Source organism: Paroedura picta, chromosome 3 (genome assembly GCF_049243985.1).
Source record: "Paroedura picta isolate Pp20150507F chromosome 3, Ppicta_v3.0, whole genome shotgun sequence".
NCBI classification, from domain to species: Eukaryota; Metazoa; Chordata; class Lepidosauria; order Squamata; family Gekkonidae; genus Paroedura; species Paroedura picta.
Window position 1 is genome coordinate 127,223,135 of NC_135371.1, and position 6,717 is coordinate 127,229,851.

The 6,717-nt window shown below is 44.8% G+C and overlaps 1 long non-coding RNA gene across 2 annotated transcripts in view; it reads left to right on the top strand.

Annotated features, from left to right (window-relative positions):
- Positions 1-6,160, top strand: part of LOC143831323 (uncharacterized) — a 211,091-nt gene extending 204,931 nt beyond the window's left edge. For both annotated transcript variants that reach the window (XR_013228820.1, XR_013228822.1), the window contains one exon: positions 5,330-6,160. This is a non-coding gene — a long non-coding RNA (uncharacterized LOC143831323). The remainder of the gene's footprint in view (positions 1-5,329) is intronic.
- Positions 6,161-6,717: the final 557 nt, after the last annotated feature.

Below are 6,717 nucleotides of genomic sequence, written 5' to 3' on the forward strand. Positions count from 1 at the left end.
CGCTTACAATTGCCTTCTCTTCCTCTTCCTACAACAGACACCTTGTGAGGTAGGAGGAGCTGAGAGAGCTCTGACAGAACTTCTCTTCAAGAAGAATTCTAACAGGACTGTGATTGGACCAAAGTCACCCACCTGACTGTATGTGGAAGAGTGATGAATAAAGCCCAGCTCTTCAGATTAGAAACCACCACTCTTAACCATTACACCAAGCTAAATTTACTTACTCCATTTATAACCTGCCGTTCTCCCTAGTGGAAACCCAAAGTGGCTTACATCTTTCTCCTCTTGTCCCTACCTCAAACCTGTGAGGTAGGTTAGGCAGTGAGAATGTATGACTGGGCCAAGGTCACCCAAGAAGTTTCCACAGCAGAGTAGGGATTCAAACCTACGTCTTCCAGATCCTAAGCCAGTGCTTTAACCACAGCATCATACGGCTCTCACAGTACAGAAGTACTGTGTCATAATGTAGGTATACTCCCTACCTACCATTCTGAATGGTATTCATTGTTGGCAGAATGGTATTCATTGTTGGCAACAGGGGGACTCCAATTGCTCTTCCTGGCCTAACCTGGCCTCAACCATAGACCTGGTGGAAGAGTTCCGTTTTGCAGGCCCTGTGGAAACCAGAAAGGGCCCGCAGGGCCCTCAGCTCACCCGGGAGCTCATTCCACCAGCTCGGAGCCAGGATCAAAAAGGCCCTGGCCCTGGTTGAGGCCAGGCATGCCTCTCTGGGGCCGGGAACGACCAATCCATCTCACCCTCAGAGCGTAAAGCCCTGCAGGGGGCATAGGGCACTAGGCAGTCCCTCAGGTATGTGGGGCCCAACCCACGTAAGGCCTTAAAGGTCAGAACCAAAAGTGGCCAGAGTGGAAACAGCCAAGCTGGCTTTCCAATAGCACTGAGTATAAGGACTTTAAAAAGGTGTCTCACTGTCATGAGCAGTCTCAGTGCAGGAAGGGATGCCTTTCATCAGCTTTGGCTCGTGAACCAGCTGCAGTCCTTCCTGGGAGGAATAATCTTGCTATTGTGATGCATGTCCTGGCAACATATATATTAGCTGCAATGGTTTGGAGCCAGCATAAATAAATGAGTTCTTTTTCTGCCTGTCCATTCTGGTCATTTTCAGAGTCCCTGCTGTAGGTGCCCCCACCAAATGAGGCTAGACAAGTGTCAATACAAGAAATGGCCATCTTCGTTATGACATTAAAACTTTGGAATATTTTTATTGAATTTTTGACTATTAGATATATCTGTTATCTAATGCTGTTTTAATGTTGAAATGTTTTAAGGTTTTGATGTTTACCTCCTGGGGGAACCCATAGAAATAAAATAAATAATAATGAATAGTAAATAGGAAGCAATTCCTTCTAAGCTACTCTACTATTTTGCTTTGAGGATATCCTGCCTGGTGTAGATTATAGGACTGCACCAGCTCTCCCGCCCCATCCAGGTTCAGGGCCGTGTCTCCATGGGCCCACCTGTCTTCCATGGGCAAGGCCATTAGATGGCAGGGCCAAATGTCCTACCCTGCCTAGGCTCAGGAGTCATTTGCATGTTTCCAGGAAGCTTTTTCCTCCCTGGGCTCACCCTCCTTCTGCAGACAAGTTGATTAGGCTATTGCAAATAAAATAAACGCTCCAAAGTAAGAGCTGTATCCTTATTAGCGCATGTATTGCAATGAGTGAAGAGAGCTAATGATTGCAATACATGCACTAATAAGGAAACACACCATTGAAAATTTTGGGCAGCCAGAGAGCTAATGACTGAAAACTAGACATCTTCTTTTATTAAGTGACTCTGATATTTTACAGCTCTTACTTTGGAGCTTTTATTGGCTTCTGTATATATTTTATATGTGTTTAGAACTGGTGGGTGTTAAAACCAAACCTTTGAAGAAGGCCCTATAAGGGCCGAAACGCGTCGGTCTATCGATTCACATAGTGCATACCATACTGGTTTGCAATAGCCTATGGGCTGGACATATGTTTTTAATTCCTATACTTGTTTTTTTTTTAATTGTGCACAATAAAAGTAATATAATTTTAACAGCAATACAGGCATTCAACCTTTGTAGGTCCTAAGTGTTACCAGTTGGGTTTTTTTGTTCCAGTTCCAGTCTCTCCCCTCCCCCCACCCCCCACCCCCACCTCTTTGGTTTTTTACATACTGACTTGCAGGCGTGTAGTTGGGCTTAAGGATGACGCTCAAACCTTCAACTTTTTGGCAAACAGGCCACATTTTATTTATAACAACATCAACAACAACAAGGTGTTGGCCCACAAGCCTAACCAACCAGCCTAAGGTCATCCAACCTTTTGTCACCTTAGCAGCACCCTGGGTATCTCATCCCAGACCCCTGCTGGGCCACAGGATCCCATGCTGCATGGCGAGCCGTCAAAGGTGACCTGAAATGCTTTAGGAGGTGTAGACCTCCTTCAGCCCACTCCAGGCTGCTTCTGTTGGTGATTACGAGGCTTCTCAGCCTGGGTGTAAACTGCACGGAGCTTTTATTCCAACCCCAGATCGATTCAGTCCCTGCCCTCTACACAGAATGCGATTTCCGTTTGGATTTGGGGCGATTTAAAATTTCTTTCTGCAGCAAAAAGGATTGATCCGGAGTGACCCTACCTTTATTGTGCGATATCTTAGAGTGCTTTTAATCCTGAATATATTATAAAATTGCATTGTTTTGAATCTGGGCTCTCCTCCATGGTAGAGGACCCGTGATTGGCCACAGGTGGCCATGTGACGAATTTGCCTTAAAAGAGAAGCCCCTAATTTCTCTCAACTTCTGTCGGTCCTGGATTTTTTCTCCCTTCTCTGCCTTTTTTTATCTTCTCCCCCCCTCCAAGAAAAGAAAGAGGCTCCCTGCTTGGCTCCTCTCCCCCCCCCCTTCAAGAAAAGAAAGAAAGAGGCTTGGCTCCCCCCACCCTTCTAAACTATCCTAACCACGTGCAGAAGACTTTCCTGTTTCAATGGGGAGGGGGGGAAGAGGAAGATCCGAGTTCAAAGCGGTCTGAATTCAACAGGGTTGACAATGGAATAAACAAAGTAAGTGCAGACTCTGCCCTGGTCGGTCTCCTGCCGAATTGTTGCCCCTTCCAGAGGCCCCCAATCTGGGGAGTCCTGCCATTTCTACTAAACTCCCCTTCCCTGGTTAGGCTCCATCCTCTTATCCTCCACCAGCTGTGACAATTTGTGTAAAATTCAAAATTCATCCAACATAGAATCCCCTTGTACATAACACTCCAAATACCTCTTTTTAAAGCAAGGTAGGAAGCAGCTTGCTTGGCTGGCCAGGGACAAGAGGCCAACCGCCGAGCACATAGTGCCTTATAAAGGTGCCACCCATGCTTCTCCCCCCCCCTCTTGATGCAGCATGTCTGTGCTGCACCAGTGCATCCCGTCCCGTGCGCTCCCTTTTGAGCACCATCCCTTCCCACCCCGCACAATGCGGCTTCAATGGTGGCCGCGTTAATTCACGGCCACTCTTTATCATGGCCTTGCCCCACTCTAGCACTGCCTACAAGGAAAGCAGGGAAGCAGCAAAAATTGAATTGTGGTAGATAAACAGAGGCAATTTCAACAAAGTAAAATAAGGGATCATGGTTGAAACAGTTGTACAATGAACCAACAAGAAGAGAGGCAACTCTGGATTTAATCTAAACAAAATACATAACCTGGTGCAAGAAGTAAGTATTGCTGGACCACATGAAAACAGTGAGTGGCAATTTTAATTTCAAAGAGTGGAATTACTTTTTAAAAAGAAAGAGATAATCAGTCAAAAGGAAAGTGAAAGGTACATTTAAGCAAGCTGAATGCCTTCACAGAGCTTTGAAGTTATTTTGAACTAGCTTCAAATAAAATGTGTGCTTTAGATGGGAAAACAACACAAATTGTTCTTAAGCTAAACAGTTCAAAAAGAATGCTAATGTGCTTAAACAGCAGAGTCAAAAGGGAACTACCTATCAAAATGGGAAGGTTTGCCCATGTGCAGAATGAAAAAAAGAAAAAGAGTACACACTCCAAACCAGGGGTCCCCAATATTTTTGAGCTTGTAAGCACCCTCTGCAATGCTGCCACAGGGTGATAGGCATAACAGCAAAATGACCAGAGTAGGGAGTAAAAAGTGTTTTTCAAGCTGAGTTGTGATCAAAGATATAGTTAAAACTCTTCCTCCCCTGACAGAGGCAGTCTGGCCTGCAGCAGGCGAGAGAAGGCCCAGGGCTTGACTACGGGAAAGGTTAGATTTCTTTGCAGACCCAAGACAGAGAAATTTGATTGATTGATTGATTGATTGATTGATTGATTGATTGATTGATTGATTGATTGAGCTTATTGCCCCCACTTCCATGGTGGGTTACACAATAAATCCCAAGTCATAAGAATTCGGGGAAATTCCGCACAGTAAAAAAAAAAACAGTGCTATGCCAGCGCAATGGCGTAACGCTACACCCCCCCCCCGGGAATTCCTCACCTGCTGGCTCCTCTGCTGCTGTCTCACTACTTCCTTCCATTTCGCACGCCTGCTTGAAATGGCGGAAGAGGGGAATGCGCTATACACACTCCTCTCTTCCGCCTGTCAATTAAGACAGGCGGCCAATCACTTTTCTCGCTCTTTTAAGAGGACCGCGATCGGAGCTATTTTTTTTTAATGAGACTTATGCATTTCAACGCATATGCATCTATTCATAGATGCATAGGGCTTCTTTTACTGCAAACCCTCTTGCAATCCGGAGCCTTGAAGCTTTAAAAAAAATGGGAGGGGGGGGTTTATTTTGTGAGACAGAGGCATGCTTCATGGGGAAACTGGTGGGGAAAAGTTTATTTTGTGCTCTGCCTGTTTATTTTGTGCTCCAGGCAGTTTTTGTTGCTCCAGGCAGTTTTTTCAAAGAAAAAGAAAACCCCATTCTGGATGAAGTGAGAGGGAGGTGGGCTCAAGGGCGCTCACTGGAGCTGGAGATTAGGGTTGTGCATGGCAGCGTCTGAATCAGCTGTTCCAAACTGACGCAGCCAGTGCCACACATCGGGGGGAGAGGGAAGGCGCGGGCACTGGTGCATAAGTCGGCGCTCCCTGGAAATTAAGATCACAGGGAAAGGCCCTTCTGACTGTCCCACCAAACAGTGTCAGTGGCAGCCCCATGGTTATGGAACAACCTCCAAAAACAAAGTGTACCTGGTCTCCTCTGGAGCTTTAGAAGACATCTGAAATCAGCTTTATTCATTATGGCATGTGGTTAGTTCTGCCGTCTCACATTTTATAAATTATTGATGATTTTAATTTTAATGATCTTAACTTGTGGTTTTTATGTATTTTATTATTATTTAGAAGAAGAAGAGGAGGAGGAAGAGGAAGAGGAGGAGTTGGTTCTTATATGCTGCTTTTCTCTACCTGGAGGCATCTCAAAGTGGCTTACAATTGCCTCCCCTTTTCTCTCCCCACAACAGACACCCTGTGAGGTGGGTGAGGCTGAGAGAGCCCTGATATTACTGCTTGGTCAGAACAGCTTTATCAGTGCTGTGGCGAGCTCAAGGTCATCCAGCTGGTTGCATGTGAGGGAACGCAGAATCAAACCTGGCTCGCCAGATTAGAAGTTCACACTACCAATCACTACACCCAACAGGCTTACACTGTAAGCCATCTTGAGTTCCTATAAAGTAGAACAGCAGCTAATAAATTTTTCAAATAAATAAAACATATATATTACAATAATTCTGTAATTAATTATGAATTCTGCCAGTATTTATGAAAATAGGAAGGGGACAAGAATAAGAGAGTAGCTTTCTGCAGATGACTCACAATGAAAACCTAAGCAGGTCTCCTCAAAATTTGTTTAGTGGGAAAGTATTTTTAGAAGACCACTGTCAGTGATAATCACTGCTGAACTTACATTTGAACCAGGAATACCCTGATCCCCCAAGCTCAATTATGATTCTGTACAAATGTTCTTTCCCTGTCAGTGGTTTATAAGCAACTCAATCACAATAGTTCAAATGCTCCACTGATATAGGGCTAGATTTGTCCATAGAAATCAATAGACCTATCCTGATTTCAGACCTGGTCTGAAAGGACAGATCTGATGATGATAACTATTAAAATCCATATATTTATGAGAAATGTGTAAAGATGAATTATTAGAATCTCCTTATAAGAATTAATTCCGGATCATAAAATAGCTAGATTCAGCTGGGTATCTGAAGAAGTGTGTGTGCATACAAAAGCTTATACCCTGAATAAAACTTTGTAGATCTTAAAGGTGCCATTGATTGATTGATTGACTGATTGATTGCATTTGTATATCGCCTTCCCCTAAGGCTCAGAGTCATTCACATAGAACATAAAAGGAACAATACATCAAACTTGGAGATTATAACAAATGAAGGCAACAGTAATAATCTTTAAACCACTCGAGGAGCGGTATAATACATATTTGGTTAAGGGCTAAGTGGGTGGAGAGTGGGTGGGACCGGGCCAGGTGAGGGCCCAATCAGAAGGAGTGAAGCGCCTTCCGATTGGGCCCTCGCCAGGACAGGCCAGAGTTCTAGCTAGTTGAAAGGTGCGAAGCTAGTCGGGAGGCCCAATCATTGGACCAAAGTTCTGACAGGACCCGCCCACCCAGGGGCAATCTGGAGACATCACTTCCAGTCTGCTCCTGACCACTGCAGGTAGGGGAGATCAGTAGGGCTGCCAAGGGGGATGAAAACAGAGGCTTGGAC